This window comes from Orbicella franksi, chromosome 7 (assembly GCF_964199315.1).
Source record: "Orbicella franksi chromosome 7, jaOrbFran1.1, whole genome shotgun sequence".
Classification (NCBI taxonomy): domain Eukaryota; kingdom Metazoa; phylum Cnidaria; class Anthozoa; order Scleractinia; family Merulinidae; genus Orbicella; species Orbicella franksi.
This window is the reverse complement of record NC_138151.1, coordinates 22,104,738-22,118,824: the sequence shown is the minus strand read 5'-3', so window position 1 is coordinate 22,118,824 and position 14,087 is coordinate 22,104,738. Positions and strand designations below refer to the sequence as shown.

At 41.9% G+C, this 14,087-nt stretch overlaps 1 pseudogene; it reads left to right on the top strand.

Moving 5' to 3' along the window:
* Positions 1 to 6,968: 6,968 nt before the first annotated feature.
* LOC145492487 (uncharacterized) lies at positions 6,969 to 8,819 on the top strand (annotated as a pseudogene).
* Positions 8,820 to 14,087: the final 5,268 nt, after the last annotated feature.

Below are 14,087 nucleotides of genomic sequence, written 5' to 3'. Positions count from 1 at the left end.
CTTTGAAGTTGTTAGCACAAATGCGTCTTTAACCCGAAGAGCCAAACATCACCGTCATCTTCTCCATCAATTTACTACCCAGTGGAGAAAAACGTACCTAACAAATTTACAAGAAAACCATGCCCTGAAGTCAACAATTCGCCGTGGACCCAAAATTGCTGTTGGCGATATCGTAATCTTGAAGAGCAATTCATCCAACCGAATGTTTTGGAAGCTAGCGAGAGTGGAAGAGCTGTTACCGGGGAGAGAAGGCCTCGTCAGAGCTGCAATAGTCAAAGTTGCGAACAGTGATAAAAGGCCTCGTTTGATTAGAAGAAGCATGAAACATTTGTTTCTGATTGAAGTGAATGCTAAGGACAACGAAAATCCAAGTGGAGAAATCGTCAGCACGCCTTCTGTAGAGTGTACCACTCCGAACGCTAGGCCACGTCATAATGCGGCGATTGTTGCAGACATTTTGCGAAAATTACATGTACGGTTGTAGAACGTTTATATTTTGTTGTTTGTATTGTTACGTTTGCTCACCGGATGTGAAGCAACCGTGGGGAGTGTCACGAAAGTTTCATTTGTCATCGAGTTTATGGAATTACATTCCAGAGAATTGATTTCGAAAGTTTGATTGACATTTACACCTCTTGATCAATTAAATAATTTTGTAAATAGGTTCATTGATCAGTGTGATTAAAACCTTTTGAACAAACGATGAGTGTTTTTTCTTCTACGATATAACCTTTCCTTCAATTGCAATCACAGCCCACAGGTTTGTTGCGCTTCTGTTTCTTTGTTTTTCAGTGTATGTTGAAGGTTTGTCTTATATGACGTACGGATGTGATCTCCTTACGGTTTTCTCTTTTGCCACTTCAGAGAAAGGATTTGTGGCTCACAAAAAATCACTTCATCTTCACTTTACGGTATGTTGCAATGTTAAAGAAACATTTTTCAGTAGCTTGATGCTAAACAAGGAATTGCTTTGCAAAACAATCAAGAATCAAGAATTAAGATGAGGTCAGAGACGGCCAAGACTTTGCTACAGGCCTCTTCAGTTGGCCAAGATGCAAAGCCCTTTTTTCATGGGCGCACCACTCCGTTCAGGAGCCATGGGAGCCACTGGGGTGGTGTCAACCGAAACTCCCAGTTTCAGACCTTCCCTTACAGCAACACCAACCCATTTCCTGGCAACTTCAGAGGCCACAGGAGAGGGTCCAGGGGTTCCCATCCAGCCCCCCAAACATCAGTCAACCAGTAGAGAGGCTAACGAATTCAACTCCAGGTATGTACCTCAATTTAACACTTATGCAGGTGGATCATCTTCCACTAGCAGGTCGTTTAAGTCATTGTTTAATAAACTGGGAAAAGATAACCACAGACTCCTGGGTGTTGGAGACTGATCGGGGCCTTTGTTTAAATTTCGTGAGCCCTCCTGTTCAAACAATATTTCCCCAGGAGGCTTCCCTCTCAGAGAACATTTGCTCCCTTGTTAGCTTAGAAATTCAGGAAATGCTTCAAAAGGGAGCAATTCACCTGGTTCCCCCATCCCAAGAGACTCCGGGGTTTCTCAGTTCCCTCTTTTTAGTTCCATAAAAAGGGGGTGGTCAGAGACCTGTAGTAAACTTGAAGCCCCTAAACCAATTCCTTCCTTACGAGCACTTCAAAATGGAAGGAATTCACATGGTGAGAGACCTTCTAAGAAAAGGAGATTTCACGATCAAGATCGATCTCAAAGATGCATATTTCAGTCCCCCTTTGCCAGGAGCATCAAAAGTTTGTGAGATTCAACTGGGAGGGCACCCTCTACAAGTTTGCTTGCCTCCCCTTTGGTCTGTCCATTGCCCCTTGAGTATTTACGAAAATCATGAAACCAGTTGTAGCTCTATTAAGGCAGCTGGGCATCAGAATGATCATTTATTTGGACGACTTGCTCATCATGCCCCAGTCGAAAGAAATTCTGAATTGTCATGCCTCAATGACTCTTCATCTTTCAGAGAATTTAGGTTTTATGATCAATTATCTCAAGTCAGTTCTAATACCAGCCACGAAAATGGAATTTTTGGGATTTCTTATCGACTCCCAGGCAATGACCCTGGCTCTGCCAAGGGACAAAGTCACAAAGGTAAAGAAAAAATGTCAAAGTACTCTAAATCACCCTCAGATTACGGTGAGAGAGGTGGCCAAAGTGTTAGGCAACTTGACCTCTACCATTCAAGCTGTCTTTCCAGGTCCCCTCCACTTCTGCCACTTGCAGGGAGACAAAAACAAAGCCCTTGCTCATCTGGGTTCATACAACTCCCTGGTTCAGCTTTCCCCCCAGGCATTAGAGGAGCTAATATGGTGGAGGGACAATTTAGATGCGTGGAATGGGAAGAGCCTCATATCTGGATCTCCAGATCTCATAATAGAAACAGATGCATCCCGCAGAGGCTGGGGGGCCTTCTGCATGGGGGTTGCTATGGGAGGTCAGTGGTCCCAAGGAGAATCTCAGTTACACATCAATTGTCTCGAGCTCCTAGCAGGAGCCTTTGCAATACAGACCTTTGCAAGATCCAAAGCTCAAATGAACGTTCGCCTACTAATGGACAATGTTTCTGTGGCCCATTACATCAACAGAATGGGGGGAACAAAATCTCCAGTCCTAGCCCGTCTAGCCATAGATCTATGGGGATGGTGCTTGCAACACAAAATTCAAGTAGAGGCGCAGTATCTTCCTGGGGTCTTAAACATAAGGGCAGACAGGGAGTCCAGGGTCATGTTAGATCTTCACGATTGGAAATTGGACCTGTTAGTGTTTTCAGAGTTAAATCAGTTATGGGGGCCCCTAGAGGTGGACCTGTTCACATCATGTCTGTCAACCCAGCTTCCTTGCTTCTACAGCTGGAGACCAGACCCCCAGGCAGAAGCGGTGGATGCTTTCTCCCAAGACTGGAGCTCGGTAAAGGGATATGCATTCCCCCCTTTTGCACTCATAGGCAGGTGCTGCAAAGAGATTCTAGTTCAACAGGTTTCCTTTCTAGTTCTAGTGGCACCTGTGTGGCAAGCTCAGCCTTGGTACCCCTTGCTCCTAGAAATGTGTGTTGCCCCTTCAGTTCTCCTTCCACAGTATCTGGGCCTGGTAATTCGTCTGGGGGAAGTACACCCCCTCTCAAACCTGCAGTTAGCCGGGTGGCTACTGTCAAGCAATCCTACTCTGAGAAGGGAATTTCAGAAGGGGCTCAAACCCTCTTGGTTGCAGCCTGGAGGAAGGGGACCTCATTGGCCTATTCATCAGCTTGGGGAAAGTGGGATAGCTGGTACCGTGAACGGGAAATTAATTCAATTCATGCCTCAGTAGAAGCCATTTTAGAATTTTTTACCTACGAATATAATGCAGGGAAAGCTTACAGAACGCTGAATGTTTATCGTTCTGCCATCTCAAGCACACATCCCAGTATTGATTCAGTGCGAGTTGGGGAACACCCATTAGTGGTTCAGTTATTGAAAGGTGCCTTTAATCTCAGACCCCCTTTGCCCAGATACTCAACTACTTGGGACGTCGATCCAGTTTTGTCCTTTATTGACAAGTTGGGCCCCAACCAATTCCTCTTGCTTAAAGACCTTTCCCTGAAGTTGGGTTTTCTATTAGAAGTCACCTCTATGGATAATGTCTCGGAAGTAGTGTCTCACGATCTTAGGTTTAGGCGTTTCTCTCCAGAAGGTGTTTCCTTTCAGTTGCCTTTTTTGACTAAGAAAACCAAGGTTGGACAGAATTTGAAGACCTCCTTTCATGCCAGTTCCCTTAGTAATCCCAACCTTTGTGTCGTGCAATGTTTGAAACAGTATGAAAATCGCACATTGCCATTCTGTGTAGTGGACCCAGCTAGGCCTGACAGATTATTATTGTCCCATATACAACCTCACAAGCCTATCAGTTCAGAGACACTCGGTAGATGGGTTAAAGAGGTTTTAGCCACAACAAGGGTGTTTCCTTAGAGGATATCCTTCATTTGGCCGACTGGTTGACACACAGTATGTTTAGATGATTTTATTACCGGCCAACTCACAATCCTGGTCCTGCTCGTTCCCTGGTTAGCACCCCTTATGTAAAAGACACAAGCCCACTTTAAAGTCACATTGTTATATGAAACGACTGTTCTGAAGTATAATCACAGATTATGCCAGGGCCGCTTGCGGCCTGCAGTATAAGATGGATTATATGGAGATAAAGGAGGCGAATATAACAATGTCCCTCCTGCCTCACCCTTCTGTTATTGGTTGGGCTTGTGTCAATCCCTTCATTGCTAACCCCTTTGTATTGCTTCTTTTTTCTCTCTGCAGGCTTCCCTATGGTTAAGCCTTTATGTTATGTTTGATGCTGTGCTCATTTGCCCCCTTTTGGACGACGCTCAATAAAATGGCGAGGAGAGAAGCACGCAGGGACTTATGGGAGTTGGTTTATGTTAATTTTCAAATATGTTCCGGTTATGCTTTGAACATACTGTAATTATCATTGATTCAGAGCGAAATAAAGTTGGTTACACACTGTTATATTCGCCTCCTTCATCTTCGTATAATCCATCTTATACTGCAGACCTCAAGCGGCCTTGGCATAATCTGTGATTATCAGCTATCTCATGTTATCTTTGTCGTGAAACTTATTAGCCCACATCGGGTTTTTGTTTGTGTTTTGCTTGTACAGAGTTCAAATGACATTTACGATTGACAGTTGATCATGAGTATTTTTATATATCGCATGTGCTCTTATAATTAAGTTAGTTGTGAATACGAGTCATCAAATAAACAAGTTTTAATAATCAAATGGACTGCGAGAATTCTTATTCGATATAATGGCACCCAACGTGGGACAGTGACCTCGACATTAATGAAGAATGGCTGAAAAACTAGGGCGCACCTGCGCCAAACGTGGTGGAAATCAAAGTGTAATGACGAAACTTATGAATGAAGCAGATGGTCTCCTACATCCTGATAAAATGGACGAACAATGCTTAAAGATAATTGCTGATTCACTGAATGAAAAGCTAGCATTGGTTAAATCTCTCGAAAAGAAATTATAAAAAGTTGTCATGTGGAGGAGATCGCAAATGAAACAGAGGAATCTGATGATATCGATCTGTGAGTGCTGTTTATGCTACGATCTATTACAGAAGCTATGAGTTCAACGTCTAACGACGAATCTCCACAATGAAGAAAAGGAATGGTGATGAAACTGCTCCTTCTATATCGATGCAATCGACTACTGGACCACAAACAACAAATGTTTCTGAAAATGGGGATTCTGGAAATACTCGAATTGTTCAAAACGTGGGGACCTCAACTGGTGATGCAAGCCAACAGCTTCGCAATCCCGCTCCAACAGCAGATGTTGCCATTTATGCATTGCAATCACCGGGAAGTTCAGGTATGACTTTTCAAAGTAACAGTAACGTTAGCACAGTCACTTTGAATTACGCTAATCAAGTCAACCGAGAGCAAAATTACCTAAACTAGTTTTGCCTAAGTTCAGAGATGTTATGTAATGGCAAGGTTTCTGGGACAGTTACAACAGCTCCATACACACCAATCCACAACTGAGTCAGATCGATAAGTTTAATCACCTGCATTCGCTCTTGGAGGGGCAAGCGGCACATTCAATACAAGGTTTAACTAGATCTGAAGCCAACTACAACTCTGTGATCAATCTATTGCATAAACGTTTTGGCAAGCCTCAGAACATTTTCTCTAAGCATATGGACGAGATGCTTAAGATTCCAGGGTGTGTCAATGACAACCCCTCCCAGCTTTGACTTGTTTACGATAGGATAAGCATCAACATACGTGGTTTAGAGTCGTTGGGTGTTAGTTCTAGCCAGTATAGAAGTTTGTTAATTCCTGTGATCATGTCGAAATTGCCGCCCGAAATCAGAATTCAAGTCGCCAGAAATACAGCACGTGAGGTCTGGGAAATGTCCAACTTATTACAAGTTATCCGACAGGAAGTTCAGGCTTGTGAGATTGGCATATACTAAAACCCAGACAGTAGACGGTAGACCATAGATAGACGATAGGTCAAATTTATCAAAAACAAAACATGTTTGCGTGACAAATTTGTCACGCAATCTTTAGGGAATGCTTTCCATATAAAAAAGGGTTGGCGAGCAATGCCACATGAATGATTAGGAACTCCAAAAACCAAATTTCCACAAAAACAGTGGCATAAACAGTCACATAAATGCCAACATGACCGGGCCTCCTGCGGGTTTCCCTCAACAAAGCAGAATTCCACCCACTGACCAGTTGCCAGTAGCAATACAACAAAACAGCACTCTTCCCCCTTCACTTCCGGTATAACTGCATACAGTTCCTTTGCAGGTACCTCCTCTCAGTTTACCGTTGTCGATTCCTCAACATCCAGATGGCTCTTCCCCCACAACACAAGGACCGACCCTGAAGCCAGATCCCCCTCCGGAACTTGCAGAGGTAACTCTTCTTCACCTATGTGACCCTCATGTCAGCATCTGCCATGGGTGCAGCCAGCCAATTAGAAGTGCAGGAGCCTATGTCCCACCACCTGCACATGTGGTAGTGGTCTCTAAAATACGTCGTGAGTATACAGTTGCGGGTGAGAGGAGGCAAGGAAAAATGGGAAATGTGTTTTTCCACGCAAACCTGTCATGTATAAAGAATAAGCTAGCACATTTTCTGCCATCCCTTCTAACTGTTCAAAGTCATGTTAGACAACTATTAACACCAATTCACAAACAGCACCTTATTGACTCTTTAGGATTTCCAGCGTAAACTTTACAATCTGTAGCTGTTTTTGTTATTCCAAATGTTTGTTTCAATGAAAATATCTGTTTAAGCCCGTTTCATGCATGTAAGGCATGATAAAGTATATATCTGCCAATTCAAGGTTTAGGATAGGAATGAAGGCTTTTTGCAAGTAAATAGGTTTATCTGCGGTTATGCTTGTGAGATTGCTAGACAATTTGGCCCCCATACAGATTTCATCGTCCTTAACATTGTAATCTAAAAATTGTTTTTTGCTTGGTCACATGATATGTCATGTGACTATTTTCCTGAAAAAATTCAAATATTCGAGGAATGACCTTCCTTTTTTCTGAAAAAAATATAACATATCGAAAATATCTTGAGAATTCAACTTTTGAATTCTAATAAATTCATTTCAAAAATAAAAGTCTCCTGCCGAAAAGAATACGTTAAGGCAAAAGAGGGTGAGGACATTTACATTTGATGAAAATTTCATTGTCTAACAAATGTGGCCATAGATATGGGTGATCGTTCATATTTCCCAGTCATTGTTGACTCTAAATGTGCTTGAGAAACCATTACGAGTCGTGAGTGGAGTACCTGAAACCTGCTGCCACCCGAGTGGTCTGTGGAGGAGACTAGGTTTTCATGTGACATCAGTACGTGGCAGTATTCTAAAATCGGTAGTGAGTTTTTATGTCAAAAGATGGCCGTAACACTGAATCACGAACTTGTACTCCAATTTACACTCCAATTTATGTGTGAGCTAACTGGCCAGAAGCGACAAGTTCAGTCTTTAAGTCTTGTACGCGATTTCCTGTGTAGCGAAATAAATGTGTGAATCTGAATTCTTTTGTTGTGCATTTTGTCAGGGGTTTCATTCTTGTCCTTTTTAACGGCTTGAAAAGTAGTGAACTTGTGTTCACTTGTGAAAACCTTTGTCAAAACAGCTTTAAATCAGGCTCAAAACTAAGGTGTGATTGCTTCTAGTCCCCTCCCCAAGTACAGTCTACGTACATTACATGTGTTTGTCGTCCATCGTGTCACCGTGTCATGCTCATACTACGGACTACGGACTGCGTGCAGTTTCTAATAATGCATGTGACATTGTGGGCCAACCCGTTTTTATACGAAATCAATTCCCTAAAGATTTCGTGACAAATTTTGTCACATGATGCTTCCCCACGTTTATGTGACTTTTTATGCCACTGTTCTTGTGGAAACTTGTTTTTTGGAGTTTCTAATCATTCATGTGACATTGCGTGCCATCCCATTTTTATATGGAAATCATTTCCGTAAAGATTGCGTGACAAATTTGTCACGCAAATCTGTCTCGTTTTTTATAAATTTGACCTATCTTCTATTGTCTATCTATCGTCTATCGTCTTTTGTCTATCGTCTACTGTCTGGGTTTTAGTACATGCCTCAGTCAATTTGCCGCCGATCAATTTCCAAACAGCATGATTCATCTGCCCTAAACAAAAATTTGCAGGAAACACAACTCAACTCTTGTAAGCCATGCAACAGAGAACTCACAGCTCCTACAAATGACAACAACTCCTAGTTCCGGAACGAAAGGAACAGTCTTGTTCCAAACTGCCTGAGCTGTTGCCACCAATGAAGACAGAACGAAATCGACCAACATCTGGATTTTATTCAATAATGGGAGCCAACGCTCTTATGTTATCAACACCTTAAAGTCACGCCTCAGTCTCGAGCCTCTGAGGAAAGAAACGTTCCATTTGAACACATTCAGAAAACAATAATATTGCACACAAGACTGTGACGTGGTGAAAGTCCGTTTGGGGAAAGCTGATTGTGAAAAAATTGAAATTTGTGTTCTTGGTTTCCCAGTGATATGTTCGTCGTTGCCGAACAAGATCGAAGTAGGCAAGTTTCCTCATTTAGACAGCTTAGAATTTGCTGATGAATTCGATGAACACGGTGACGAATCCATAGGCATTCTCATCGGATCCATTTACTATTGGAACGTAGTGAATGGCAAAAGAATTCATGGTGAATCAGGCCCTACTGCTGTCAAGAGTAAACCGGGTTGGCTTTTGTCTGGGCCCATTGGATAGAGAATTTTGAGCAATCACGTTAGTTCTCATCTAGTGATTACAGGGGAATTAAACTCATTGTATTACATGAACGAACACGACAAACTTTTGAACACTATTAAGGACTTTTGGGAAACTGAATTGATCGGAATCAAGGAGCAACTTCACACGGAAGTGACAGAAGGCATTGATTTTCTAAGAGATCCAAGCTATCATGGAAAGCGATACGAGGTGGGTCTACCCTGGAAGGAAGACTGCATGCCTTCTTCCGACAATTATCAGATGTGCTCATCGTGACTGAAATCCTTATGACACAAATTGAGCCAAGAACCCGCACTGTTGAGCGAATACAGCAACATTATACAAGAACAGGAGAAAAATGGAATCATTGAACGAGCAGAAGTTTGCAGTAATGAAGAAATCAACAAAGGGATTCATTTTTCGCCACATCATGCAGTAGTCCGCAAAGATCAAGAAACAATGAAGGTCTGCATCGTCTACAACGGGTCTGCGAAATCTTCAAAACAAGGAAGATCACTTAACGACTGTTTGGAAACAGGGCCAAATTTCATCCTGCATATCTTTGATATGTTGACAAAATTCTGATGGAACAGTGTTGGCCTCACGGCTGACATCGAGAAAGCGTTTCTGAATGTTGGAATCAAGAGAGAGGATCAAGACATGCTTCCATTTCTGTGGTTTAAAGACCCCACAGCCAAAATCCCCAAAATGGTATAGTTCAGGTTCAGTTGTTTAGTGTTTGGACTATGCTCCTTGCCTTCTATTTTGTGCTCCACAATCAAGCATCATTTGAAGTTTTACAGACAAAGTGAACCAGAAATGGCAGAAATGCTTGAAAATTCCCTGAACATGGATGACTTGATCACTGGGGACGACGACGACAAGGGCGCCTTTGCTATTTACAAGAAATGGAAAGCGATAATGGCTGAAGGTGGATTTCGTCTTAGAAAGTGGAATTCCAACTGGGCAAGTTTAATTGAGGAAATTGCGAAATTTGAAGTGTCGAATGATCAAACCCCAGCAAGTCGGCAAACATGCGATTTTCCAGATGTTACACAAGAAGATGACGAGTCCTATGCAAAATCAAGTACCAGTTTGAGCAGCCCTACTTCAAGTGACGGAAATACAGTCAAAGTTCTAGGAATTAACTGGGACACTGCCAATGATGAAATATTCTTTAACTTTGCCGATTTGTACAAATATGGAAAGTCACTTCCAAGATTTTCGACCCTTTAGGATTTCTTAGTCCTTTCATCATTCGATTGAGGATATTGTTTCAAGTTTTATGCAGTGAGAGACTTGACTGGGATCAGCCACTTCGAGGAGAAATGAACAAAACTTTGAACTCAATATTCGAAGAATTGAATCCATTGGGGTATGTCAGATTACCGAGATGCTATTTTCACTCACGGTTTTCAAAGATTGATGTACAACTCCACGCGTTTAGTGATGCATCAGAGAGAGCCTACGCAGCCGTCATGTACATCCGAGTGGTATACAGTGATGGTTGCGTCGAGACAAGATTAGTCGCAAGCAAGACTAGAGTCTCGCCTATCAAGAAGCAAACTATCCCTCATTTGGAATTGCTTGGAGCTGTCATTTTGTCACGACTCGCAACAACCGTATTGAAGGTGCTATTGAAACAAGTGAATCGAATACTTTACTGGGTCGATTCAAGAACTGTGCTTTGCTGGATTCAAAATCATAAGTACTGGAAACAATAAGTCAAACATTGTGTAGATGAGACCTGACAACTGACAGCAAAGAAAAATTGGAGACATTGTCCTGGAGTGCAGAACCCTGCTGATTTACCTTCACGTGGGTTGACTGGAAATGAAATGGTTGACAACTCTGTGTGGTGGTGTGGCCCTCAATTCCTACAATTGCATGAAGAAAATTGGCCTCAAGAGCAAGCGACAGACAATACCAATGAAGCTGCCCTCTCCGAAGTTGTAAAAAAACCCACCAAATGTGATCCACATGCTAGCATCCTGTGGAGAGATCCCGTCCAAAGTCAATCTTTCCAGAATCATCAATGTCAATGAATCAGCACTCTTGACTGCTTTTTGCGCGTGACAGCCTACATGCTACGACTTGTTGATATATTAAAATGACGTAAATCAACACGCAAGTGTGGAAAGGAAGAAGAATCAAGTAACGAAGAAGATGATCGTGAACTTAACTCAGCAGAAATCAGCCGAGCTGAGTCGCTCTGGATCAAAACAGTACAAGCCAGTTCGTTCAAAGATGAGCTCAAGTTTGCACAAAAACAATGCCAACCAAAACCTTGACGTGTGGAGCAATTTGGTCTGTTTTTGGACGAAAACAAATTGCTAAGATGTCGAGGACGACTCAATAACGCAACCTTATCGTCGGACAACAAGAATCCTATACTCCTGCCTTCCAAGCATCCTTATGTCGAATTAATAATTCGTGAAACTCATGACAAAGTCAAGCACAGCTCAGTCAACAACACGCTGACCACCATTTGGGAAAGATTTTGGATTCTACAGGGGAGACAAGCAGTGAAGCACATGTTGAAATGTTGCATTACTTGTCGAAGACTCGAAGGCCTGCCGTACTCAAGCTACAATGTTCCCGATTTACCAAGTGTTTGCGTCTCAAAAGATCCACCATTTACTCATACCGGAGTAGACTTTGCTGAGCCTCTTTTTGTTTGTGGTAACAGGCCCTTTGCAGCTAAGCCATCACATGACCTATTTTTCATAAACTTATGGGCTATAACTTAACAAATGCCAGAAATGGAAAAAGCATCTCGAAAATATCAAAATCGCCAAGTTTGAGGCCCCCATCATTAAAGAAGATTTTATGACAGTCCAAATTTTTAAAAGAATAAGAAGATTTGAACGGAAGAAGTTGCTGGAGAGCAACACCTTGCTCCCCAGCAACATTTTACATACAAATCCTCTAGATTTTCCGAAAATTCAAACTGTTGTATAAACTTACTCTTTAAAGCCAGGGGCCTCAAACTTGGCCATTTTGGTGTTTTTGATGCACTCTTTCCATTTCTCGCATTCTTTTAGTTATAGCCCAGAATATAAAAATTTCCTCGCAAAAATTTGGTCACGTGACCCCAGCTGTGAAGGGCCTATTCGACTACTGAAAGCGACAGCTATAAGTGTTATGTTTGTCTGTTTACATGCGCTTCAACATGAGCTGTATACCTCGAACTTACGCGAAATCTTAGTGTTGTCTTTCCTGCTGGCATTCCGCCACTTTACAAGTCGTTGGGGACTGTCTGCAACTTTAATGTCCGATAATGGAAAAAAATTTCCAGGATCCTCCAAAGAAATTGTCAAGATTGCATGATCGAAAGAAGTCTTGCATTATTTAGCCATCAATGGTGTCAGCTGGAGATTTATGGTTGAAAAGGCCCCTTGGTGGGGTGGCTTCTGGGAGAGATTAATCCAGAGTCTCAAGCGATGTATGAAGAAGTCCATTGGTAGAACCACCTTATCCTAAGATGAGTTAACCCATTGACGCCTGAATGAAATTACCCGCGACCCACCCCTAATTCCCTGGCGTTTTTTGGAATATTTCTGAGCGAGTGAAAGCACAAAAAATAAACCATATGCGCAGTAACCATAGAAACAGGATCAGGTTTCAAGACATCGTTTATTTAAAGTTGAATAAATGAAGGGTCAAAATATTAAAAAATATTAGCAAACAGAACTCAACCTAATGTGTAAAACTGATGAGAAAACAAGAAATTATATTATTTCTTTACTGCGCGACAAAATGTCCCACAGAAGCTGAGAAAATTGACTTTGCGAAAATGAGTCAATTATTGACTTTGCAGGACAAAAACAAAACCAAATACAACAGAATTGAATTTCTTGTACTATAACGGCTAACATTTGAGAAAACAACAAAAAATAAAAGCGAAGAACTCATGTAAAAATCAATCTGAAAACAAGAAATCAAGTAATTTCTTCGCCGCGCGACGAAAATATTACGGCCCTGCGAAAGAAAGATGAAAGTCGTAAATCAAAAAGACGACAAAAACAAGCAAATTATTTTTAGATCAGTCGTATTTCAACTGTGTTAAATCAGTGGCCATTTAGTTCTTTTCTCAGCGGTTCTGTAGTAGCTGAATAAGACTCCAAAAAATATTTGAACAAAGTGAATAAACTAAATAAACAAAGCGCCTAGAGGTTGCCGTAAATTAAATATGCAGAAATCAAGCGTGCAAGCCGCTTTAAACCTGCGATCTGTTGTCGAAACTTACTTGAAAGCGCTCCGATCTTCATGTTTTCTCGGCGGTTGTAGGAAGAAAAACTTCTTCACCAGAAAGTTTTGAGGACTCTGTATTCCTTGATCCTCCATTCTGAGGCCACCTGAACATTGATTTGTATTTTTCCTTTCTATTTTAAAGCCCAAAGCAGTAATTTATCCGTGTTAGGAATGAAAACAAGACCTTGGAAGTTTTTTAGATTTGGACTGCAACGCGCCATGTTACCTGCACTTTTCGAGCGCGCGATTTTAAGAAGAAAAACCGTCTTTCTAGGACCCCTAAAGTCCTCTGAAAATATGCTCAGAAAGTCCATTCTGATTGGTTAATTTGTCCTCCAGAACAATAGAACAAAAGGGGAACCAAAGAATCTTCAGGGAGGGTAGGAAAGGCAATTGTCCCCATGTGCTTTTTTTCGGGCGGTTACGGGCGGCACAGGGAAATGGAGGAGTTTTTCGCATGGGCGGTTACGGGCAGCACAGGCGTCAATGGGTTAAGCACCTTGCTTGTTGAGATTGAATCGGTGGTTAACTCAAGACCTCTCACTTATGTGGAGGACGATCAAGATCGCTTGAGTTACACCCTTTCCCCTTCACACCTAATCAATGGGCGACGAGTAACCAATACTTCGAATGACAGTCATTTTGAGGTTATCAGCACCAACGAATTGCTTACACGAAGAGCAAGACATCATTGCCATCTCCTTCGCCAATTCACTGGCCAATGTAGGAAAACCTATTTGTTGAGTCTACGAGAAGACATGCGCAAGTCACTAAGAATCGAAAGGGAGTTGATATAGCCATCGGAGATGTAGTCATTCTCAAGAACGATACATCAAACAGAATGCTCTGCAAATTGGCTAAAGTGGAGGAGCTTTTGTAGAAGGCACAAGTGTAATAACTGGTCACAAATGTAATAAGGGTTCAGACATAGGCACAAACATGAAAGGCACCTGCCATTCAAAGTTGATGTCATCAGTTAACATCTCGTTAGTTTTGTCATTCAACCTTTACTGA